Below are 27,266 nucleotides of genomic sequence, written 5' to 3'. Positions count from 1 at the left end.
AGAACCCAGGTTTTCGGACTCCAAAGCCCATGGTCTTTTCATTAGGACACACTGCTTGAGTTGTTTGCCATTAGTGGTGATGGCTTTGTGCAGAGGTACCCACATTCTCTGAGCCCATTCTCTGTAACCAGCGAGCGACTTGGTAGACACCATAAAGTGTGCAGTATGTGGATTTGGGTCTGGATGTTTCTGTGCCTCCACTGTAACAGTAGCACACGCATCCCCTCTCCCCCTTTTTACACCATTATTAAGTGCTGCGGTTATATTCACCATGATATCTATACTGTCTTATTATTTGTCTTTTAGAGTTTTACCTACCAAAGAGATTAAAAAATTGATAGGATATTTAGTGGCTAATTGATCTAATGGACAACATTGGGCATTGGTAGCTTAGGAGGAGAATTTAGGGTAGGCAAGAGGAAAGAACAAAAGAACAAGTATAAAGGGCAGATGACCAAGAAACCCTCTCCTCCTCCTCCTCCTTTTAAAATTAACATTTAATCGCTCTACTTCTTTTCTCTTGGTCTGTCCTTGGGACAGGCTCCTCTTTATTGTACTGAAAGGTGATGGGAGAGCAAGCTCTGAGGAACTAGCCCACTCCAGATATAAATTGTTTAAAATTGTCCCAGGTCATATATTCACAATACCAGAATTACATCTCCATTCTGGACTATGAATTTTGGATGTTTGACAAATGTTGATTTGTACCATATGAGATACATCAGCTCATGAAGATCCAAGTATTATGTCCTAAAAAGTGCATTCCATTTCAAGCTTAAAAATCAGTTATTTTAAGTGGTTCACTGTGGTTTATTTTTCACTGTTTCATTCCAGAAATTTCATAAGCCTTATCCATGATCTACTACATGTAGTTCTATCATAACGTATGTTTCCACTATGCATGTTGGTAGGATGCTTAAAACAATGGCACAATACAGTGCCAGAATAAACAGAATGTATGTGCTTGGCTTATAAACAGAGATACAGCATACATTTTCCATACCGTGGGCTTTTGAAACAACACAACGCCCTCATTTCAAGAGAACTGGATATATTTTCTCCTTACAACAAATCTCCTAAAAGAACTGATCAACAGTGAATGAACAATAATTATTAAGTACTAATAATTACTGGGCTGGGGTGGACGTGGCTCAGTGGAAAGAGCCCGGGTTTTGGAGTCAGAGGTCATGGGTTCAAATCCCAGCTCTGCCAATTGTCAGCTGTGTGACTTTGGGCAAGTCACTTAACTTCTCTGTGCCTGTTACCTCATCTGTAAAATGAAGATGAAGACTGTGAGCCCCCTGTGGGACAACCTGATGACCTTGTAACCACCCCAGTGCTTAGAACAGGGCTTTGCACATAGTAAGTGCTTAATAAATGCCATTATTATTATTAATATTATTATTTACTCTCTATATAGCACTGTACTAAATGTCTGGATTAGTTCAAATAGAGTTAATAGACACTACTCCTACCCACAGGAAGCTAACAATCTAGAGGGGGAAAACAGACTAAAATAAATTACAGGGAAGCTCAGAGTTTACAGAATTACTAATCAGATAGGGTTTGTACCCCAGTCTTCGGATGACATGGACGTTCTGAAGTGAATGTGTCTGTTGCATTGCTTTGTTGTGCTCTCCCAGGTGCTTAGTACAATGCTCTACACACACTAAGCACTTAATGAATATGATTGCTTGATTGTTTGACGTGGCAGTAGGGGGGAAATTGGATGGATAGATGAGAGATGATTCAGAGGTGGCCTCTTTGTGGCAATATGATGTTGTAAAGGGTTTAAAGATGGGGAGAGCAAGTGAACTGCCTAATGTGAAGGGGGAGGTTATTCCAGTAGAAAGGAGATTGACCACAAATGGTGTTTTAGAAATATGATCTGGGCAGCAGAATAAGGTATGGTCTGAGAGACAGTCTTAATCCCCATTTTACAGATGAGGTAACTGAGGCATAGAGAAGTTAAGTGACTTGTCCAAAGTCACACAGCTGACAGTTGGCAGAGCTGGGATTTGAACCCATGACCTGTGACTCCAAAGCCCGTGCTCTTTCCACTGAGGCACACTGCTTTTCTATGATGGGGGAAACAATGTGATGGGGGAAATAGATCCAGGTGAGGGCAGCCTGTTTTTCACTACTAATCAATCAGTGGTATTTATTGAGCACTTACTGTGTGCAAAGCACTCTACTAAGTACTTGTGAGAGTATGGTAGAGTTGGGAGATATGTTTGCTGCTCATAAGGAGCTTATAGTCTTCAGGGGGAGACATGCATTGAAATTAATTGTGGATATAATAATAATAATGGCATTTATTAAGTGCTTACTATGTGCAAAGCACTGTTCTAAGCGCTGGGGAGGTTACAAGGTGATCAGGTTGTCCCACGTGGGGAAAACAGTCTTAATCCCCATTTTACAAATGAGGTAACTGAGGCATAGAGAAGTTAAGTGACTTGCCCAAAGTCACACAGCTGACAGTTGGCAGAGCTGGGATTTGAACCCATGACCTCTGACTCCAAAGCTCGTGATCTTTCCACTGAGCCACGCTACTTCTCTAATCATAATATAAACTCTAATATATACATTATCACTTACGGGTTTGAGGATGGGGTGAATATTAGATATTCAAAGGTCATAGATCCAAATGCATAGGTGACATAGAAGAGAGATGGAGTAGGGGAAAAGACGGTTTAGTTGGGAAAGGCCTCTTGGAGGAGATGTGATTTTAATAGGGCTTTGAAGATGGGGAGAATAGTAGTTTATTGTATATGAAGCGGGAGGGAGTTCTAGGCCAGAGGGAGAACATGGCCAAGGGGTCAGTGTCACATAGACAAGGTCAATTCCCTTTACACTGTAAGCTCATTTTGAGCAGGGAACATGTATACCAACTGTGTTAACTTGTACTCTCCCAATTTTTCTATGGCATTAAGTGTTTACTATGTGCAAAGTACTGTTTAAGCACTGGGGAGGTTACAAGGTGATCAGATTGTCCCACGGGGGGTTCACAATCTTAATCCCCATTTTATAGATGAGGTAACTGAGGCACAGAGAAGTTAAGTGACTTGTCCAAAGTCACATAGCTGACAATTGGCAGAGCCGGGATTTGAACCCATGAACTCTGACTCCAAAGCCCGGGCTCTTTCCACTGAGCCATGCTGCTTCTCAAGTGCTCCCAAGCACTTAATACAGTGCTCTGCACACAGTAAGCACTCAATAAATACATTAGATTGATTGATTGAGGGGCAGTGAGAAAGTTGGCATTGAAAGAGTGAAGTGTGCAGGCTGGGTAGAAGCAGCATGGCGTAGTGGATAGAGCGTGATCCTGGGAGTCAGAAGGTCATGGGTTCTAATTCCAGCTCTGCCCTCTGTCTGCTTTGTGACCTTGAGTAAGTCACTCCACTTCTCTGGGCCTCAACTGTAATATGGGGATTGAGACTGTGAGCCGCACGGGGGACAGGGACTTTGCCCAACCTAATTTGCTTGTATCCACCCCAGAGCTTAGTGCACTTCACATAATAAGCACCTAACAAATACCATGATTATTATTATTATTATTATTAGTAGTAGTAGTAGTAGTAGTAGTAGAAAGTTAGTGAGGTTAGGTAGGAGGACTACCTTAAAGCTGATTGTAAGTAGTTTCTGTTTGATGTAAATGTAGATTCATTCATTCAATCATATTTATTGAGCACTTACTGTGTGCAGAGCACTGTACTAAGCATTTGGGAAGTACAAGTTGGCAACATACAGAGACGGTCCCTACCCAACAACGGGCTCACAGCCTAGAAGGGGGAGACAGACAACAAAACAAAGCATGTGGACAGGTGTCAAGTCATCAGAATAAATAGAAGTAAAGCTAGATGAACATCATTAACAAAATAAATAGAATAGTAAATATGTACAGGTAAAATAGAGTAATAAATCTGTACAAACATATATACAGGTGCTGTGGGGAGGGGAAGGAGGTAGGGCGGGGGGATGGGGAGGGGGAGAGGAAAGAGAGGGCTCAGTCTGGGAAGGCCTCCTGGAGGGCTTTGAAGGGAGGAAGAGAGCTAGCTTGGGTAACTACTAGATGGGTAACTACTTGAGGTCCTACTATCATATCCAGTTTCTTGCACTTGTCTTCTTGCTGAACTAATGCTACTATACCCAGTGCTGCAACTCTGGCTGTAATCATGTACTGGGGGTGGGAGGGGGTCCTGTTCATTCTTCTTATTCGGTGATGAGATTGCATCCCAGAATTAGGTCTGATTCCACATAAGTGTTGTTCAAAATACTTTGCCTGGGCAAAAGAAATCAAAGGGGCCCAGCCTGAGCTTTGTTCCCTCCCTGCCCTTCTCAGAGCTCCCTTGGACCCATACTTCTAAGTGCTTGAAGTGCTCTGATCTTATCTTATTCAGGATCACTCGATGTAGAGGTACAAGTGGTGGTAGATAAGGTGGGCTCCACAGAGGCCCCCACAAGCACAGCCAACTTGGACTTTGCCCGTTATATATCATTGCCATGGGAAGAAAGGAGCCGTATGTTACAGTAATGAGGTAAAAGGACCATGCATCCCAGAAGAGGATGTGATTCCCTCAGGGTAGAAGCAGGGTAGAAACTGGGGTTCAATTGGGTCCAAAATCTGTGGGCCAAGTGCTGGGAACTGGGCCAGAGCTCAGGGAGCCTCTAATCAGCATGGAACTATTTCCAGTAAGGAACAAAGAGTCTTAGCTAATGTGCAGGTGTGGTACACTCATGCAACTATGAGGGGACAACACTACCTGGGCCTAAGATCTTGCTTCTGGGAATGCTTGTTCTCTCTATCCCTAATGTGTAGGAACTTCTTATTCCCAGCCCCTCACCTCTTGAACCCCCTTATTTGTGCTTATTTGTCTGCACCTTTTCTGACCTGACATGGGTTCTGTGACATCCTCAAAGGTAACTACTTCAAAAGGGGTGGTTTTTACCCATTTCATCACAGCTGTGTAGTCAGAGCTGTTTGACTGCAACCAGCCATGATCAGTGTGATAGTCACTTCATCATCAATCGTATTTATTGAGCACTCACTATGTGCAGAGCACTGTACTAAGCGCTTGGGAAGTACAAATTGGCAACATATAGAGACAGTCCCTACCCAACAGTGGGCTCACAGTCTAAAAGGGGGAGACAGAGAACAAAACCAAACATACTAACAAAATAAAATAAATAGAATAGATATGTACAAATAAAATAAATAAATAGAGTAATAAATATGTACAAACATATATACATATATACAGGTGCTGTGGGGAAGGGAAGGAGGTAAGATGGGGGGGATGGAGAGGGGGACTAGGGGGAGAGGAAGGGGCTCAGTCTGGGAAGGCCTCCTGGAGGAGGTGAGCTCTCAGTAGGGCCTTGAAGGGAGGAAGAGAGCTAGCTTGGCGGATGGGCAGAGGGAGGGCATTCCAGGCCCGGGGGATGACATGGGCCGGGGGTCGATGGCGAGACAGGCGAGAGCGAGGTACGGTGAGGAGATTAGCGGTGGAGGAGCGGAGGGTGCGGGCTGGGCTGTAGAAGGAGAGAAGGGAGGTGAGGTAGGAGGGGGCGAGGGGATGGACAGCCTTGAAGCCCAGGGTGAGGAGTTTCTGCCTGATGCGCAGATTGATTGGTAGCCACTGGAGATTTTTGAGGAGGGGAGTGATATGCCCAGAGCGTTTCTGGACAAAGATAATCCGGGCAGCAGCATGAAGTATGGATTGAAGTGGAGAGAGACACGAGGATGGGAGATCAGAGAGAAAGCTGATGCAGTAGTCCAGACGGGATAGGATGAGAGCTTGAATGAGCAGGGTAGCGGTTGGGATGGAGAGGAAAGGGCGGATCTTGGCAATGTTGTGGAGCTGAGACCGGCAGGTTTTGGTGACGGCTTGGATGTGAGGGGTGAATGAGAGAGCGGAGTCGAGGATGACACCAAGGTTGCGGGCTTGTGAGACGGGAAGGATGGTAGTGCCGTCAACAGAGATGGGAAAGTCAGGGAGAGGGCAAGGTTTGGGAGGGAAGACAAGGAGTTCAGTCTTCGACATGTTGAGCTTTAGGTGGCGGGCAGACATCCAGATGGAGATGTCCTGAAGGCAGGAGGAGATGCGAGCCTGTAGAGAGGGGGAGAGAGCAGGGGCAGAGATGTAGATCTGGGTGTCATCAGCGTAGAGATGATAGTTGAAGCAGTGGGAGCAAATGAGGTCACCAAGGGAGTGCGTGTAGATCGAGAACAGAAGGGGACCAAGCACTGAACCTTGGGGAGCCCAAGTTAACTCAAGTCACTTGAGTTACTCTCACATGTAGAGGTATACTGTAATAATAATAAAAAATAATTATGGTACTTTTTAAGTGCTTACAATGTGCCAACCGCTGTTCTAAGGGCTGGGGTAGGTACAAGTGTATCAGTTTGGATACAGTCCCACATGGGATTCATACTCTTAGTCCCCATTTTACAGATGAGGTAATTTAGGCCGAGAGAAGTTAAGTGACTTGCTCAAGGTCACACAGACATGTGGCAGAGCCGGGGTTGGAACCCAGTTCCTTCTGACTCCCAGGACTGAGCTCTATCTACTAAAACACGATTGACTGACTGTAGACCCCAAATTTCTTATGTGCAGGGAACATTTATGCTAATTTTATTACATTGTAATCTGCCAGGCATTTAATACAGTGCTCTGCCTATAGTAAATGCACAATAAATACCACTAAATGATTGATTTCCCATGGAACACTGCTAATCACTGAAAATAATGGAGCTGGTTCATTGAGAGAAAAATCTCCTTATCTACTTTGATAAAAGTAAGAGGGTAATGTGGGATGGACAAGTCACAGGGGAAAAGTTCTCCAGCTGAGGTCCAAAGACTAGTATCCTGAAGAGCAGGGCTCTGTCCCGGAGTGGGGAAGAAGATCATTTGATTCAGCAGCAGTTTTTACCCCAGTATCCAAAAATCTCAAGGAAAGGGTCTGGAGACATGAAAATGAAGCCTGGCATTCCCTGAGAGAGTAGGAGGGGAATGGATCAGAGGAATGAGGGCGCCAGATGTTTATAGGAAAGTAGAATGGGTCCTGGGAAAAGGAAAAATGTGAGAGGAAAGGAAAAGGCCTTTTGGATCAGAATAATGTTGTATTTGTTGATTAACACTTAAAACCATTTCCATTTTTCTATTAAAAGTCCATTTAGAGCTCTATCCTTTGATAGAGACTCAGGTGGTTCATGGATCATCATCAGTGTCATCATCAATGGTATTTAGTGAGTGCTTACTGTGTGCGGACCACTGCATTAAGCACTTGGGAGAGTAGAATACAACACTCACATAGTGTTTCCTGTCCTGCCCACAGTGAGCTTATGTTGGATGGATACAGTTGCCTGGGAAGCTGATAGAGGTGAGGAGAATGGCTGGTTGGATCCCCTTTTAGTGTTCAGAGAGGCTTATTTGAGAACCAAGAGGAGGTGGACGTAGACTTAAAGGGGGAGATGTTAAGGATTGCCTGGAGGGTTCTCCAAATTCTTGCTCTTCCCTGAGAGAGAAATCAAGGGGCTTTAGATCTCTGCAGACATTATTGGCTATCCAGGCCCCCCTGAAGTGGCTAGGAGAGTGGCTGAAGAGGCCCCACTGCATTATGGATAATAATAGCATTGACTGAATTTCACAAATCCTCAGTGTCTGATATAAGCTACATTATTTTCTTTGCAATGACCAACAATATTTCATCGTGTTTGAAAAATAAGTCTTTTGTTAACGGCTTATTCCCAATGATCTACTTCAATAAACTGCTAATTAATCCCAAGCGTTTATATGTACTTGTGTGTGTGTGTGTGTGTGTGTGTGGGAGTGGAAGGTAGTAGAGGTCAACAAGAATTTGGGGCTAAATGCCAGCACATTTTATGATTTAGTAAATTTTGAGAAACTTCTAGAAGTAAGGGTATTTTCTTGTGTAATGTACATTATTATTATTTTTCTCATAAAAAAATTCCTAGAGTAGGGTTGTTCCCATGAGTTATGTTTGTAAATATTTTCCATACATAGGACTCAGTTTAAACGCAAAAATTTATTTTGTAATGCATTTTGGCAGGTCTGCTAAATGTGACACGACATTTACTATAAAACATCTCTCTCCCATTTCACAAATTTATACCATAAATGTCATGGTACTGTCTCCAGGGTGGCCTGTTACGAGTTCATCTTGAAGAAAAGCAAAACAAAACATGAGGGAAAACTGTTATCCATTACTTCTGGAAATTTACACATTTTCCACTGTAATTCATTTTCCTATGTATAAGATCACATGTATTATTGTGGCAGGGAAACTCAACTAAGCTTACGCTCACTGAAAACTTTATATTTCTACACTTCTAAATCTGAAACCAGAAAAGGGAAATAAACATGACACCTACCTCCATCCTTCTAGGTTTCATTCAACTGGAAGTACAGGTTACAGAAATATACCCCCTCTTTCTTTCAGAAGCCTGTTCAAATACTATAGACATTCAAGACACAAAATCACCCATGGAATCCTCTTTTTTTACACTGTACCTTTGCCCTTATTTCTCTATTTAAAGAACAATTTTGGTGAATCTCAAAACAATAAGCATACATGAATTCATGTCAAAGAATACTACCAATACAGAACAAGAGGATTTCTCTCACTTTACCATCTTCAACTTTGAGAAACCAAGGTGGTAAAGAGTTGGTACCAAGAGATATGTAATCATAGCCTGCTATGAAGAAGTTGGTGTCTGATCTATTTCTACTTGAAGCATTTAGTATCTTAAATGGTTCTAGGAGAGCAAGGCAACTTTTACATTTATTCCAAAAACATTTGGTGTGATGTCTCATAATGGGTGGTAACCAGATAACCCCACCTCCCGCTATTCTTTACCTACTCCCAGTCTTATCTTGCCTCACCTACCCATCCTATGTCTTTAAAAATTGTTCCTGTTTCTCCAAAACCCCATGCATGCTCCTTTCCCCTATGCACCCACAACTTATCCCTTCATCCCTGAAATATTCTCCAGCCACACTAATCTGTTATTGTCCTATTAATTTTATTTACCTTTGTTTTCTACAAGGACCCTTTCCATAGTATGCAAACCCTGCTTCTGACACCACCAAAGAGGCTGTATCTAATGCCAGGGGAGAGGACAGCTACAGTATCAACCAAGATAAAATAATGGTTTCTGGTCAGCACTGACTATATGCTAAACACTAGAGTAGGTCAAGGTAATCAGGTCAAACACAGTCCTTGCATCAAAGTCCAATGGGGACTGAGAAGAGGTATAAAACTCCCATTTTACAGATGATGACAGATAATTTAATTGGCCTGCTCAAAAGGCAGATAACTTGAAGAGCCAGAATTAGAACCTAAGTCCCCTCTAGATTGTAAATTTATCTGTGGGCAGGGACCATGACTACCAACTCTGTTGCATTGTACTCTTCCTAGTGTTTAGAAGAGCACTAAGTGCTCAATAAATACCTTTGCTGATGTGTTTCCTACATCCAGGTTCTTTCCACTAGGTCATGCTGCTTCTCAAACGAATGTTGTGCTGGGCTGGGGATGGGGACTCTGCATGGAGGCCACTTGGATGGAGTCACGGATTTGTAAATGTGGGGTGGGGGCACAGAAGACAAGGGAAATGGGTGAAATACTTATAACTTTTGTTCAATATTTCTTGAACAAAAACACAAAATTAATACTTTTGTTCAATATTTCTTGAACAAAAAACACAAAGGTACCCACACGGCGGGGGGGTCGGGGGATGGGGGAAAAGTCAGAACAATTTTAAAGCTGTGACTCACTGCTGTCAGCATACTCTGTAAATGGAATCTATCTGATTCGGTTTGGTCACAGGGATAACTAAGCAGCAGCATGTTTTCTTTTTGCCAACCAGACGATCAACACCGAGTTTAAAAAGACATCTTGGGTAAAATAGCACCATACATATACTTCTTTTGCATTTCACAACATTTATGTTATGATTCCAGCTCATAAACATTGTAAGAGGCATACTTTTTAAAGTCTTTTCAAAGCCTTCATTAAAACAGCTTTAATATATATTGGGAAAGTACTCATAAAATATTTTTCATTAAACCACAACATTCTAATTTATATAAACATATGAAGCTCTGAGTGGTGCATGATCTTGATCGATTCTTATAATGATATTCAGGTGAAATGAAAAACAAAGCCTGAGGCCCACAGTGAACTTTTCATCCTAGGAACGGATTGGAATAGGAAAGTTTTGCCAATTTTGCCAGAAGTGCTTTTCTATAGTTGTGATAGATTTTTCAAACATGTAGAAACATTATGTATTCTAAAGAACTGAATTGAAGAATATTATTTCAATCTTGGAAAACCACAAAATTTGCTTCTCTGTTTTTTTTATCACTTTACTGCTTTCCTACCCTGTACTATTTGATCTTTTACTGAAAGTATATATCTGGTTTTGTAGAAAGCCTCTCTTCCAATCCGTTATCTTCATTAACCTACCTCTATTTATATTATTCTTTTTCTAGTTGTCCAGGTAAGATTAGAGTCCAGATTCTTTAGGCTGATGCTTTCAAACCCCGAACCAAATTTCCCTCTTTATAGCTATAATGCTGAGGACTGTTTAGGGATGACATCACAGTTATCAGCAGCTAATCCTTTTTTTTTTTTTTTTTAATGGCATTTGTTAAGCACTTACTGTGTGCTTGGGACTGCACTAAGTGTTGGGGCAGTTACAAGCTAATTAGATTGTACACAGTCTATACTCCACTGGTCTTAGTCTTAATCCCCATTTTACAGAAGAGCCAACTGAGGCACAGAGAATTTAAGTGACTTGCACAAGGTCACACAGCAGACACCACTTCCTTCCATTGCCAGGCCAGATAGTATAGCTGCTAGCACTCTCCTGAAATAATAAATCAACCAATGACATTTATTGAGCACTTACTATGTGCAGAGCTCTGTACTAAGTGCTTGGGAGAGGTCAGTACCACAAAGTTGGTAGACCTGTTTTATGCCCACAAGGATCTTACAGTCTAGAGGTGAAGCCAGATATTAAAATTAATTATGGATGTGCACAGAAGTGCTTTGGGGCTGAGGGTGAAGGTTTCAGATATTGTGATATAGCACCTAAATTCATTTTGACTCTTCCAGACCCTTGAGGCACCAGCTCTTCACTCTCTGGGGAACTGAGCTGATAACCCCCATCAGTCCGTCTCTTGGATTTCTGTAGATTCATAAGGAGAAGATTCATTATTTCTGATCCTATGATTTCCCATCAAGGACCAGCTTTAGATAGTAAGCAAGATAAATCATTGTCTAATTGTTCTACAAGACAAAGGATAGCTGTGCAGGACTATTTAAAGATTCATTGATTCATTCATTCAATCATATTTGAGTGCTTACTGTGTGCAGAGCTGTACTAAGCGCTTGGGAGGTACAATTTGACAACATATAGAGACGGTTCCTACCCAACAACGGGCTCACAGTCTAGAAGGGGGAGACAGACAACAAAACAAAACATGTGGATAGGTGTCAAGTCGTCAGAACAAATAGATTTAAAGCTAGATGCACATCTTCTAGACTGTGAGCCCGTTGTTGGGTAGGGACCATCTCTATATGTTGCCAACTTGTACTTCCCAAGTGCTTGGTACAATGGTCTGCACACAGTAAGTGCTCAATATGATTGAATGAATGAATGAATTATTAACAAAATAAATAGAATAGTAAATATGTACAAGTAAAATAGAGTAATAAATCTGTACAAACATATATACAGGTGGTGTGGGGAGGGGAAGGAGGTGAGTCTGGGGGGATGGGGAGGAGGAGAGATGGCAGCTGCCTGATCCTTTTCAAAGAGGGTGGTGTGGTGAAGTGATTCTCTAGGGGGATGTAAATCAGCACTCCAGAGTCAAGCTTTTCTCAAACTGCTATAGAGATGGTAGAGAAGAAACCTTCTTCCCCAAAATGCTGGGTTTGACGTTAGCAGAAGCAGCATGGCCTAGTGGCAAGAGCACAGGTTTGGGAGTCAGAAGATATGGGTTCTAATCCCGGCTCTGTCACTTGTCTGCTGTGTGACCTGGGACAAGTCACTTCACTTTTCTGTGCCTGTCATCTCATCTGTAAAGTGGGGAATAAGACTGTGAGCCCCAACTGGGACAACCTGATTTCCTCGTATCTTCCCTAGCCCTTAGAACAGTGCTTGGCACATAGTAAGCGCTTAACAAATACCATTAATATTATTATTTTATATTGTTTGTCACACAATATGGTATATCATCCATGCCAACTAGGGGAAGGCTGCCACTATTCTTCCACTACTTTGTAAGCACTCTGAGGGCAGTGATTTTATCTAGAGAAGCAGAAAGAGCACAGGCTTTGGAGTCAGAGGGCATGGGTTCAAATCCTGGCTCCACCAATTGTCAGCTGTGTGACTTTGGGCAAGTCACTTAACTTCTCTGTGCCTCAGTTACCTCATCTGTATAATGGGGATTAATACTGTGAGCCTCCCGTGGGACAACCTGATCACCTTGTAAGCTCCCCAGCACTTAGAACAGTGCTTTGCACATATTAAGCATTTAATAAATGCCATCCTTACTGTTATTACTTCCTCTCTGTTACTCTCCCAAATGCTTATTATAGTGCTGTGCACACAGCAAGTACTTGGCAAATACCCATGATTGACCTCAGTTAGGTCGAATATCTACAGCTGGTCCTGCTTCCACCTACCTATCCCTGACACTTTATTAAATATTTGTGTTTGTCTGAAAGTATCCAGGAGCACTAAGGCTGTTTGACTTTTTTCTTTTGTTACAGCCAGGAGTTGATCAGGCTGAAAATCTGTCCCCACTGCTGGTCCACCAAACTTAACTGGGAGTCAGGAATTGTTATTATCTCTATTGCATCATTAACTCTTCTAATGACAGGGGATGCTATTGCCTTCTAAAATAGCAATTCTTAGCAGATCCCTAAATCACTTCCTTCAATTATCCTAATCCAGCTTCTATCCACACGAATTGAAATTGGGTAATTGTGGGCAGTGAATTAACCCAGAGATCATTCAAAATTAACAGCATGGAGCTTTGAGAAAACCTCTTGGTAACCTTAGAATGATTGTACTGATGATCATTCAACATCCTGCATAGAAGATTTTCTCGCCATATAATACAAAAATGATGGAATGTGTTTTGCTTTAAATGCATCGTAAAATAGGGTTTCCTTTTCCAGTGGCTATAATGTGAGTTTTACAAAAAAGGCAAACAGCTGAACAGTGTGAATGTGAGCCGTAATTGAGGTCCAATAGCCTCTGAGCTGTTCCTGTGAAAAAATTGTTGTCTACTTCATCAGGCAAAAGGTTTATTGCATTTTTGCTGGATCTAACAGTTTTTATTACAGATCACTAAAATAACAAAGCCCGGAGTAACTGTTTGACTGATTTTGAGGATAATATGAGCAGAAAAATTCCAAGGGAGACCATCGGACTCCCTTAATATGTGGAATACTCTTTAGCAATTTGAAGAAGCAGCAACTTAAATATTAGCTTTGAGAGGGCAGGTTCCTATTTTTGATATTGTATATTTGCTGCTGCAATGTGTGCTAAAGAGGACAGTGGAGTTCTGAAAAAGATTCACAAAACCATATACAAAAACATACGTAAAAAGTCTCCATATGGTACCTGGGAAATGCAGGTCCTAGTGCCTAAAGAGTTGAACTCTGGACAAATGCTTTCATAATAAGACAAATCCTCTCCATGCAGTGGTGCAAAAAAACAGTAGCAGCTCCACTTTAAATGCATGGCATTCCATTCTCTCCTGCCCAGACACACCGCTCCTTCTACCTCTACACCCACTTTGGGACCACTAGAGAAGCAGTGTGGCCTACTGGAAAGAAAGAGCTTAGGCCTAGGAGTCAGGGAACCTGAGTTCTAACTGTGGCTCCACTACTTGTTTCCTGAATGACTTTGAGCAATTCATTTAACTTCTCTGTGCCTCAGCATCCTCATCTGTAAAATGGGAATTCAATCCCACTCCCTCCTACTTAGATTTTATGCTTCATGTGGATAGGGACTGTGTCCATCATGTTTATCTTGTACCTATAACAGTGTTAATACAGTGCTTGGCACACAGTAAGTGCTTAACAAGTACCATAATTACTTATTATTAATGGATGGTTTTTATTCCTAAACTAGGGAGGCAAACATTCTGATTTGGTAAAGCAAGCAGGATGAATTCCATCTATTATAGAGACTGGCAAAACTTCCATGTAGAAGAGCCAAAAAAAATTCATTCCCTGAGTAGTTGGTGTGCAAAAAGCCAAACATTCCATTGAATTGTCATACAATTTGAACACATAATAATATGCCTTTATGATACTAGTGATCATAATAATGAGGAGGATAAGCAGGAGAAGATGGAGAATTTAAAGATAATTCTGTACTTACCTATTTTCTTAGAATGAAAGAGGAGAAAGGAAAAGAGGGAAAGGAAGAGGAGGAAGAGAAGTTATGGGTGAAGGAGATGAGGAGAGGTTTTGGAGGAAGAAGATGAGTAAAGAAAAATGGAAGAAAGAAAGGTAAAGAGAAAAGTACACAGGAAAGAGAAAGAAAGTGAGAGAGAGAAAGAGAGAGATAGAGAGTGTTTGTCTGTTTTCACCTCAAGACATACAGCATACACCCAGCTTTGAGTGGATGGACCTAGAAGCTATAACCTGGAAAAAGCAGTTCTGTGCTTTATCCATTCTGGCCATTCTACTTCTCCAGGCACACAACTTGCTACTCTCTTGCCTTCTGGTGAAGAGTCATCCTGTTTTCTGAACCCAATCTTCTACTTCACCAATATCTCTCTCTGATGAGCAGGCTGTGTCTTCATGCTTCCCACAGGGAAGGGTGCCACAGAATGAACCTCCTGCCTTCGTTGGGGACCAGTGAGCTTTTAGTTCAGAGGAAGAGCAGAGAAAATTCTGAAACTTAAGAAAAACTATTAGGGAACTTGAGCTGTAAGTGAGCATCTCTCTAGACCAAGGTCTGTGCCCTTTACATGTGGAAAAGCAATATTAAAGGAAACATTTGAGAAGCTGGTGAGCCAAGATTAAAGCAATATCATAAGAAAAAGAAGGGGAGGAAAGGAAATGGTGTAGAGAGAAGGAGAGATAGAGGGAATCAGGGAACGAGAAAAGAAAAAAATAACAAACTTATTCCTGGTTCATTTGAGAAGGAAGGAGGGGAACAGCAAGAGTGCCCACTGTTGTCGCATTTCATTCATCACCTATTTGTCCTACTGCTTTGCCACCACTGTTGCTCTGGTTCTGCCTCATTTGGGAGTGCATCATTCACCTGCAGCATATGTGGCTAGTGTGGAGTATGTCTGGTACAGGGCTTTTCTTGCCCTTTAGGCATACCCCTTCTTGTGGCTGTGCCTGCATATTTTGGAGCAGTTACTGGTGCAGGAGCCGATTCTGACCCCTGCCCCACTTGCAACTAACAACTGCTGCCACATTTCTACATGGTAGCCCACTCCTGTGAAGAGGTTAAGTACTGCCCTTCTTTGCCCAGATGGGCTGGGTTCAGGACTGCTGCTTCTTGTACTGGTACTGAGAGAGAGAGAGAGAGAGAGAGGATGGTACAAGATAAAGTTCAACTTGCTCTCCCATCTGGTGAAGGTGGTGAGGAACTCTCTATGCCTAAGTTCTTGCTTGCTTCTGGCTAGTGGAAACCATGTAGCTGCCATCTTGTCATTTCCCTCAGCTCCTACTGACTCGACAGGGCATTGCTCCTCTAATACTAACCTTTTCACTTAACTCTATCTCGTCTACCTCACCAGTGAGCTCTCGCCATCCTCCATGCCTCTGCCCTGGAATGCCCTTCATCTTCATCTGACAGTTACTTTCCTCACCTTCAAAGCCTTATTGAAGGTACAACTCCTCCAAATGGCCTTCCCTGACTATGCCCTCTTTTCCTATTCTTCCAATCCCTTCTGCATTACCTGACATCCTCCCTTTATTCACCCCTCATACCTGTAATTTTATTTATATTAATGTCCATCTCCCTCGCTAGACTGTAAGCTCATTGTGAGCAGAGAATGTGTCTGTTATATTGTTGTACTCTCCCAAGTGCTTAGTACAGTGCCCTGCACACAGTAAGTGCTCAATAAATATGTTTGACTGATTTGTAAAAATTCATGATGGGGTGGTTGATATAAATGGTTTCAAATATGCAAAATATTTGGGGGAAATAAAAGATGAGAGAAGGATTTTGTGCAGCAGCAAGGCAGTAGGAGAGGATTATCTTTAAGGTACAAGAGAGGGTGAACCCAATCAATAGCAATTTTGATGATCTTGAAGATCACAATCACAAAGGAACTGAAAGGGATTACCTTTGAACAACATCTTACAGCAATTATGAGCAAACAGAATGAAGAGGAAAGATCACGTCACCTTTCTGGAAGGGGAAGGCACAGAAGGGGAAACATAGTGTCGAATAACTGTTCTCCAGTTCACCTGTTAGTAAATGACATTTGTTTGGACTCCTTGATTCTTTGCATAACTGTGCTAGGATGCTGTTAGGAGTTGTGACTTTTGAGGTGGTTCCCTTTTATGGAGCAGATACATTGTCAGTAACCCATAGAATGAAGTGAACTATTACAAGTCCTATCCCCTGGAAGTCCTGACCCACAACCATCATGCCTTGAGATTCCTGCTGAGTGACCCTGGCAGGAAAATATGCTCAACCTGTTCCAGGTTACAGTCTGACCCTGATGCTGTTGCTCTCTCAGCTGACACTGCTGTTGTCTTTGACAATCCTGGCTGGCTGTCGGCACTTATATCTGAGATAACACTGCCAATGTTACTTTGTCTTTGTGAATAATGTATCTTGGCTCTCCCATTTGGAAAACTACATTTATAATCAGACAACAGTGAGGTTTTGTGAGGAAAACTTTACCAGTGGTTCATTCCTGAGATATTCTGAGTAGTTCTTGGCATTCAGGCAGAACAGATGGAGAATGAGAGTCTTGATTCCTAGGTGGTAATATGAAATCCCTAAAAGACGACGTGTTTTCAGTGACATGACTCCAAGCTATCTGCCGCCGTCTTCACTCCTTGATCAAGAACACTGTATTTACCTTGTTAGTTGGACAAGTGTTTGTGAGTTCTGTCAAATTAATAGATGATATTATGCTAAATATTTTAGGGCCTGTGCCTAGTTTCAAATACTATTTCTACTGCACAATCAATCAATGGCTGTCCCTTCATGATGACCCAGTAAAAAAATAAACCATATCCCTATCACTCTTATTTTATGGCACCAGAGGGTAATCCTGGATGTGAGTGTAATAAGCTGATCTGCCTCACTCTGCTTCCCAATTAGTCAGGCATGTGTTGTTCCCACTCACTTGTGCAGGAACCTGTTGTTCATTGCCAGTATTGTTCTGCCATTGAAGAAACCAACCAATTAATTCATTTAAACAAAAGCACCAATGGATGAAGAATTAGGCACAAATTTCAGGGGCATTAAGAGGCAATTAGGTGGCCAATGTTTCTGCAGCTGTTCAGGAGCTTTACTCCCTGCTATTGCTTTCAGTCTGTTTTTTGTAGGGAGAATCAAGTGTTCTTGGCTCAGGAGAGGAAAGCACCAATGTTCCATCCTCTTATTCTCTCCTCCAGTTTTTATTTGGAAACCAACACTGCTATTACTGGCTGGGGTAGCTTGTCTACAACCAAGAATATCATGAATAAACAGACTCTGAAGAATTAAGTAATTGATTTTGAAGTCTTTCCATTACTTTATATGTAATGGTCCTAAATTTTATATGACCCAAACCCACATAAGCTACTAATTTTAATAATGGAAAGTATTTGCCTTCTGGAACTGCCAGGGATGTTTTTCTTAAAATGATGAATCATATTTTTCACCAATGAACTCTGAGCCAGGATCTAAAAAGAGCTATTGTCTGGGAATGATATAGGCAGCACTAGAAATCTCAGTGACTACTTCAGGACACCAGGGTGCCATTTTGATGATTATTGCTTTGACTGAAATGGCAAATTCCAGAAATACTTAATGAATACCTAAGTAATAGTTTAATTACTTGGAGAATTGGATTCAATTTGAATTTATTCAAAAAGATCTAATGAAAGTCTGTATTTTCTAGCAGAGGTTAAACATTTTTGATGTCAATAAGAAATTACAGATAACGGCTTCAATTATGTGGTCATTAATTCTTCTGTTTAAAGTATACTTAACTTCCTGATTCAGCTATCAGGAAATTGTGGTTTGCTTATTTGAAAAGCCATGTGGCTTAGTGACTAGAGCATGGTTCTGGAAGTCAGAAGAATATGGGTTCTAATCCCTGCTCCACTGCATGTCTGCAGTGTGACCTTGGGCAAGTCACTTTACTTCTCTGGGCTTCAGTTACCTCATCTGTAAAATGGGGATTAAGAGTGTGAGCCCCATAAAGGACTGGGTTTGTGTCCAACTTGATTAACTTGTACCTACCCCAGTGCTTCATTCATTTAATCATATTTACTGAGCACTTACTGTGTGCAGAGCACTGTACTAAGCACTTAGAACCGTGCTTGGCACACAGTATGTGCTTAACAAGTACCATAATTGTTGTTGTTATTATTATTATTGAAGGTAATATAGAAAAATGATGTTCTATAGGTCATGAATAGTTTAAATGTTTATATTTCCCCTACAAGATTTACTTCTGTCACTTGTAATTACAGATTGGTTCAAAGAAGGAGAAATGAGGAGCAAGAACAAACGGTTGTGATAAATTTGAATCCCGTAATGAGAATCAAAGCACTCTTTAGGATTACAACTGCATTTCATAAAGGAGCTTATTTTTTCCAGAAGTAAAAATAAGAATCATTTTGGGTTTTAAAAACAATTATTTTTTTTTCATTTTTACTTTTGGGAAAGAATATTTGGGGATTTTCCTGTTTTAATCATATTGTTAAGATATTATCAAGTATTTCATCTAAGCATCTAATAATGTAGAAAATTTAGACAATATCAAGAACACACTTAAATTATTTTTCCTAGCAGGATAGCCATAGAATCAGATTAATTTGAGGTCTTCTCTGGCTTTTAAATAGTTCTGAATTTTGTAGTATATTTTCAGAGTGGTTCTTTTCAGTTAACATTTTACATTGTTACCTAACATCTGTTTTCAGAGTTGGACAGTCTTTCATTTACAAAGTCTGATCTACACCTCACTGTAGTGAAAGGGTTGTGGAAGGGCATGAAGTAGAAGAAAGGCATCTGACTGGATCAGGAAATGGCTCAAGTTTCCTGGCTGAAGGAGGGAGAGAGAGAGACTGACTTTGAGAACTGATAATAAATTGTTCTCCTTAAGCTCAGAAGAACATTTCTGTGTGTTCTTCAACATGAGGGGGAGATGGAAACCACATTCATTCCACCTCTTTTTATTCTCCCCCTCCCCACTTTCAACCCCTGAGCCTTCCTCCACCTATTGGTCTCCCACCAAAGAGGAAAATATTCTGATTGATGTTGGCAGTCCCACCCTGGCTCCTTGGGAAGGAACCACTCCTGATTTGGAAGGAGCGTAGCTATTTCCTTTGGGGAGATTAATGGATGTGTGATTTCCAGGCAATGAAATCACTGAGGTTGTAGTGTTGGCAGCCCTTCTGCCACATACCCATTCCATTTCATATTTTTAACAGGCACAGGAGTGTGTGTGTGTGTGGGGGGGGGGGGTGTCTTGAGACCACCTTTTCCCTTTAGAATGTATAATGTGTTAATCACTTAATGAATATTGAATGCAACATGAAAAAGAAAAAAAATCCCAACATTTAGACACATGGGAAGCTGGCCAAAATGTGAAGGCATGACTTTAGTTCAAATTGAGCAAAGATATACAAATAGTAAAGCACTTTTATTTGAAGGGATTCCTGCTGAAAGAAGGGATATTAATTTGTTAAATACCACAGTTATTATGAATAATTATAAACACAAAAGAACCAAAGGGGAAGAGGGGAATATAGGTGTCTGAAGCTGACAGTCTAGCAAATATAGAGAAACTAGACCTCTTCCCTAATCTGGATGGTCAGATAAGGAAAGTTTTCCAAGCACGGAAGTCAAGACAGCTGTACTAGCAATGATCCCTTTAAGGACTGTAATAACAATGATAGTGATAATAATATTCATGGCATTTGTTAAGGGCTTACTATGTCAGGCAGTGTACTAACCACTGGGTTGAATACAAGCAAATTGGGTTGGACATAGTCCACTTACCACATAGGACTCACAGTCTTAATCCTCATTTTACAGAAGTAACTGAGGCCCAGAGAAGTGAAGTGACTTCCCCAGGGTCACACAGCAGATAAAGTGGCAGAGTGGGATGAAAACCTACATCCTTCTGACTCCCACGACCATGCTCTATTGACTAAGTCAGAAACCTGACCAGGAAAGCCCCAAATATCCGGATACATCCCAGAAATCCTCTTGACCACCCAAGAACTGATGTCAAAGAAGGCACGATAGCATGATGGAGGTCCACTGAGGTTTCCCCACTCAGGTAAAACCTGCTGACTACATTTTGCCTTCACTTTAAGAAGCAGCAGGGCCTAGTGGATAGAACTTGGGACTGGGAGTCAGAAGGACCTGGGTTCTAATCACACTCCGCCACTTGCCTGCTGTGTGACTTTGGCAAGGTCACTTCACTCTCCGTCCCTCAGTTACCTCATCTTTTAAATGGGGATTAAGACTGTGAGCCCCATGTGGGACACAGATTGGGTCCAACCTGTTTACCTTGTGTCTACCCCAGTGTTTAGAACTATGTGCCTTAGTACAGTGCTCTGATCACAGTAAGTGCTCAATAAATATGACTGAATGAATGAATGTGCCTGGCACATAGTAAGTGCTTGTCAAATACCATAAAAAAGGAGTTTGGGATATTGAAGAAGGTAGAAAGGAATACTTGACAGGCCCTCCTAGCCTCATGGTGCAGGGCAAGGGTGCTAGTGGCCAGGGCATCAGTGTGAGATAATTGCACTCCATTACACCTGTCTCCAACAGACAACCTTAATTTGAAACCCCTGTGGTGACAGCTCATTCTTGATGGAATAATTGTGTGTGGAGAGGAAGGAGAATTTGGCTTTTGAGGGTTTCTGTTACTGGGCAGATGGTGGCAACATCCTCCAATCACATGGCAACTAAGTAAGAATATATTAATGTAAATATGGCATTGGTTTAAGGATAATACTGCAGATGGTGTGGAGCCGATGACCTGTCGGAAAGGAGACCTCAAGAGAGCAACTAGGGGTGACCCCTAGTTACAGTAATCTGTAACTAGGGAATCCCGACCACCGCTTGCCTGCTGGGTGACCTCAACCAAGTCACTTCTCCAGTCCCTTAGCTGCAAAATGGGCATTCAGTACCTGCTCTTTTAGACTGTGAGCCCACTGTTGGGTAGGGACTGTCTCTATATGTTGCCAATTTGTACTTCCCAAGTGCTTAGTACAGTGCTCTGCACATAGTAAGCGCTCAATAAATACGATTGATGATTGATGACCTTTGGCTGTTAAAGTACTCCCCCGTCTTTTCGGCTGAGACACACAGGACTTCGGGATTGGGTTCATGAGGGCCTCTCCCTCTCTCCGAAATCCATTGCAGCCAAGCTAGCTCTCTTCCTCCCTTCAAGGCCCCACTGAGAGCTCACCTACTCCAGGAGGCCTTCCTAGACTGAGCCCCTTCCTTCCTCTCCTGCTCGTCCCCCTCTCCATCCCCCCATCTTACCTCCTTCCCTTCCCCACAGCACCTGTATATATGTATATATGTTTGTACATATTTGTTACTCTATTTATTGATTTATTTAATTTACTTGTACATATCTATTCTATTTTATTTTGTTAGTATGTTTGGTTTTGTTCTCTGTCTCCCCCTTTTAGACTGTGAGCCCACTGTTGGGTAGGGACTGTCTCTATATGTTGCCAACTTGTACTTCCCGAGCGCTTAGTACAGTGCTCTGCACACAGTAAGCGCTCAATAAATACGATTGATGATGATGATGATTGCAGGCTATTTAGGCAAGGAGGCTTTAATGATCCTTCCTTCTTCCTGTGGTTGCTGTGTTTCGGCATAGTTACAGGGCTCTCTAACCTCCTTGTGGTCAGAGATTGTGCCTGCTAACTTTGTTGTATTGTATTTCTGAAGGGCTTAGTACAATGCTGTGTGTGCCGAAAGCACCCAGTAAATATCATAGATCGATCCATGGTGGTGGCACTAAAGAGTGGCTGGCAATATGAGCCCTAGCACGTTGGTCCAGCATGTAGCGTGGCTTAGCGGAAAGAACTCAGGCTTGGGACTCAGAGGTCATGGGTTCTAATCCTGGCTCCACTACTTGTCCACTGTGTGACTTTGGGCAAGTCACTTATCTTCTCTGTGCCTCAGTTACCTCATCTGGAAAATGGGGATTACGACTGTGAGCCCCATGTGGGATGACCTAATTACCTCATGTCTACCCCAGTGCTTAGAACAGTGCTTGGCACATAGTAAGTGCTTAACAAATACTAGCATGATGATGATGGTGGGATTGTACCACTAAGCACTGTATTCAACAACCATATTAGGGAAGCTACACAGAGCCCAGGTGTGGCTTCCCCTCCCTCTCAGATGATGGCAGATATTTCCTTGAGTTGTCTCCCAAGGGGGGAGTAAATAATGCTTGGACCCAGGAAAGAACATCTAAATTCAGTGTAAAGTAAAATGTGTAAATAAATGTCTTCCCACCTTGAGAGACCAGAGAGAAGGATGCTACTCAGACCCTTACTGAGCCTTTTCCTATCTGCTTCTGCATGCTCGGTCCCTGGCTCTCTCATCCTGCTTTATCCTGCTGCTCCCTGCTTTAATCTGTAACTTCAATGAAGGTCAGGCATGCCACAGGGTAAGGTAATAGGATAAACCCAACAAACATCTCTGAACATAAGGATTATGTGTACTTTGGGGAACCTGTTCTAAGGAAGACTTTGGAACTGTTCTGGTGGAGCAGGGTACTATGTTTTTTCCAGGGACTTTGGGATGGGCCTGGAGCTTAAAAAAGTTTCCCTGTTACAACTTGAGATGATGGCCCAGCTCCTACTCTACCCTTATGCCAAGACAACACTGATCACGCCCCCACAAGTAGAGGAATCAACTCATGAACAGTCAGGGAAACCTCCTAAAGTTGGCAATGAAGAGAGAGATATAGACCACTACCACCAGCAAGCCATCCTCCACCCTGGAACACATTTCCAGCCTGAAGTTCAAGGAAGCCATAATATTATTTCAAGGAAAAATATATATTATCTACATTATATATAATATATATTGATATGTATATATGAAAATGGCATATGCTGAGACTGGTCCTTGTAGAACTTAGTGCTTGGAAAAATAAGGGAGCATGTTTCTTGACTCAACAGGGAAAATTGAGCTTACTTTCTCTCAATTTCTCTATTAAAGCAACATTTCCTTGAGTAGCCATAAGGAATTTATTAGAAATAGTAGCCAAGTAATCCATTCAGATTCCAATAAATGGGCTTAATGATAATTCCAGATTTTATCTGTTCATCATTTGCTTGATGTTTCATGACACTTCTAGAATCTCTGGGGCATACATTTACTAAGCCATTCAAGCTGTTTTATGTTTGCAGACCTAATAGCACACTTTTGTGGTCTATAGTTATTAAAATATATTGAATATTAGCACAACAATTACTTTAATTGGCAATAGAAACTATAGGAAGCCACATGTTGGAAGACAGAGCAGTGAAAACTATACTGATTGAGAATTCTTCAGTCACAAGATTTTAAGTTCAAGAGAAAAGTAATATTCATGGGTCTATGCAGAAAATGAATGAATAAATCAGTCAGTGGTATTTAACACTTACTATTTGCAGAGCACTGTACTATGAGAATAGGAGAGTACATTACAACAGAATTAGTAGAAACTTTTCCTCCCCACTATGAATGAAAAAGCCTCCTTCTGGATAATCCATTCATTTAGGCCCCCAAACCATGATAAAACATTTGCCTGTGAGATGCCTTCCCTCCTCAAGGTCAGGACCAGCGTCTAATTCTTCAGGGTAATCCCCAAAATCCCTGGTACAGTTGCCGGGACACCACTGACAGAATGAGAATATTACATATGACAGACTAACTGCTCCTTTTGGAAGATTTTGCCCTCAAAGGCATAGTCCTTTTCTGGTTCAGTGGCAGACTTAAGTTAGGCAAATGTCACAGAGGTAAAGAGAGAACCATTTCTGTTCAGTTGATTATAGAGGATCTAGGTTTTCCTCATGCTGAGTAAGGAGGATATATTCAGTTCTCTCTGGAGCTCAGGTAGCTAGTCACCCTTCATCCAAGGCCTCCGTATCCCAGTCTATAAGTGCTTCCAGCTGGCTTTTTAGTTTCTCTCTCAACAAGCTTCAGGTGAAAAGCCCTATTTTCTTTCTCTGCTGCTTCCTTTTTAGTTCGGGAGACCAAGCTCCACTATGAATAGGGTCATTGGGTTGATCATTGAAATGGAAAATATATGTCCTGCAGGGATAATCATTATCTCTGCAGGTGATTTTGGTACTTATAACCTTATTTTATTGATTTTTCCAAATGTTTCTTGAATTCTCATTTCCTGGTTTCCACTCATAATTCTCATTTCCTCCTTTGGTGAATCAACTTCCCTCATTTTCTTTTTCAATCACTATGCTACTAAATACACCCAACCCATTACTCACTTTATTTTTGAATTAGTTTTGCCAATTTTGTGATGCTTGTTCTTACAGTTGTATCAATCAGTCACCGGTATTTATTGAATGCTTACTGTGTGCACACAGTGTGCACTTGGGAACAACAATACAATAGAGTTAATAGATATGATCGATACCCACAGAGAGCTTCCAGTCTAGAAGGCAGTAAATCTTCATTCAGGGAGGATCCTTCTTTCAGTCTTCCAGAAACAATGTGCTACAATCCCTGAATGACAGCAAGCTTTCCTGGGGAATTTTGCAGGGGCAGATGTCCATATTTTTCTTGGTGACTTTATGTTTGTTCCTGGTATATTTCCTTCATGGACCTACCACCCAGAGAAAATACTTGGAAAGCAACTTTACATCTATAAAAAGGGGGAAAGCTGAGTAGCTTCCTCCTTTATTCCTCTGTGGTTGCTACTTAAGGGAAGAACTACTGGTCGTTTGCACCTTGAGTGAAAATTTGCCCTGATACCTTCACAAGCTCATCTGTGAAATTGTTGCCCTTCCTAAATTGAAAGCTGAGAAGCATCATGATTTACCTCACTCTATATAGGCCCTTATGGAAAGGTTTAAATTGATGACCATTTTCCATTAAAAAAAAAACATGATCAGAAACTTGAGGCACTTTTCTTAAGGAGTCAATTTAAAGTCAAATGAAGTGACCAGGTAAAAGAAATGAAATTCCCAACAACCTAACAAGGACTGGCTCACAGAGGAAAGGATACATAGCTATGTAAAATTTAGTGAGGAGAAACTGTTTTTTCAGGAAATTCCAGCTCAAAGAGGAATGTGTGATCTTTATGCTGCTTGAGGGCAGAGATTGTGTCTACCAATTCTATTTTACTTCCCCAAGATATTAGTATAGTCCTCAACACAGTAAATCCTCAGCAACTAACACTTATTGATTGATTGCATTGTTGAAGAGCATTCCCTGATTCTGTAGTTGCAAGCTAACCAAAAGATAAAGAAAACATTCATTTTGGCAGAACTGAATGCATAATAAAATTAGTAGTCATTTTATTGAATAGTATTATTGCCATATTTTTGTATTTCTGGTTCTTACTACACATCTCTGCTTGAGGTTACAGTACATTGTATAAAGGTCTGTTCAACCCCATTCAATAGTAAGGATATAAAAGTAAAGGTAGTACCTTTGGCTATGGAAACTCCCACAGGCATTTTTCTTCAGCAATAATAGGAAGTTGATAATTTTACTATTAGGTTTTTTTCCCCAATAATCTTCTATGGCTTTTGTGTTCAGAACTGTATTGTGGTATCCTCAGACCTGCTGATTAAGTTTTTGGACAAATGTAATGGATCTGTGATATTTCTAAAACTCTTTCCCTGGGAAAACTGATTAAGCTTCCCTAGTGAGTAAACTCGCTTTTTCAATCAAAAGCTTTAGACATTGAGACTTGAGGAACTTTTTCAATATTAACAATGAAGTTTTTTTTAAAAAAACATTATTTTTCCAATTATGATCTGTCAAACAAAGCAATTTTCTCTCTAGGGTATCAAATATATATCAAATCAGTCTGAAAGCAAAACAACATGTTTCAGATTGATCATATAATAATACACTATTAATATAATATTAATATGATAATAATAATGGCATTTGTTAAGTAATCACTATGTGCCAGGCACTGTACTAAGCACAGGGGTGTATACAAGCAAATTAAGTTGGAAACAGTGCCTGTCCCGTATGGGGCTCGCAGTCTTAATGCCCATTTTACAGATGAGGTAACTGAGGCACAGAGAAGTTAATTGACTTGCCCAAGGCCACACAGCAGACAACTGGAGCCAGGATTAGAACCCATGACCTTCTGACTCCTAGGCCAGTGCTCTACTACACCATGCTGCTTATTGATTTTCCCTTTCTTCTTTTTAATAATACTTGCAATGATAATAACATGACAATGTATAATAATAATAATAACGTTCTAAGTAGATGCAGGACTTTGATGATAGGTTCAGACTCCACACTTCAAAGAGCTCATACTCTATTTTATCCACATTCCATAAATAAGGAAACAGGACCAGAGAGGATAAGTGATTTGCCTAATATCACACAACAGGCCCATGGCGTAACTGGGACTCAAATATACCCACTAGACCTACTGCCTCCCACAATTTATTATAAATCAATAACACTGTAATGCATTCAGTGTAGCACTAAATTATAGTTTTAAAATGCTGAATATAGCAAAATGTGTTAAAGGCTATTTGAGTCTTTCTCAATATGTAGACCTTAAATTTGTTTGCTTTTGCCAGCCAATATTTCTATTTAGAAAGAAAGAAGTATCTTTAGGAAATGATTTTTCATTGCAATTCATCTTGTAGGATCATGTCCAAAGTGCAGACAGCAATTGAATTCACAAATTTGCTGGCTGCAAATACCTGCATAAATTAAGCTAAGAATAGGTAGCACATAGAACAGGACCAAATTTGTGTTAGCTCATACTAGAGTAGGTGGGAGTAATTTTTACCAGAAACCTTAAATCAGTGTGGGGATTGCTTAAATGATTAGCAGATTT

The sequence above is a fragment of the Tachyglossus aculeatus genome, chromosome 17, assembly GCF_015852505.1.
Source record: "Tachyglossus aculeatus isolate mTacAcu1 chromosome 17, mTacAcu1.pri, whole genome shotgun sequence".
NCBI classification, from domain to species: domain Eukaryota; kingdom Metazoa; phylum Chordata; class Mammalia; order Monotremata; family Tachyglossidae; genus Tachyglossus; species Tachyglossus aculeatus.
The sequence above is the reverse complement of the archived record's forward strand: the minus strand, read 5'-3'. Positions refer to the sequence as shown.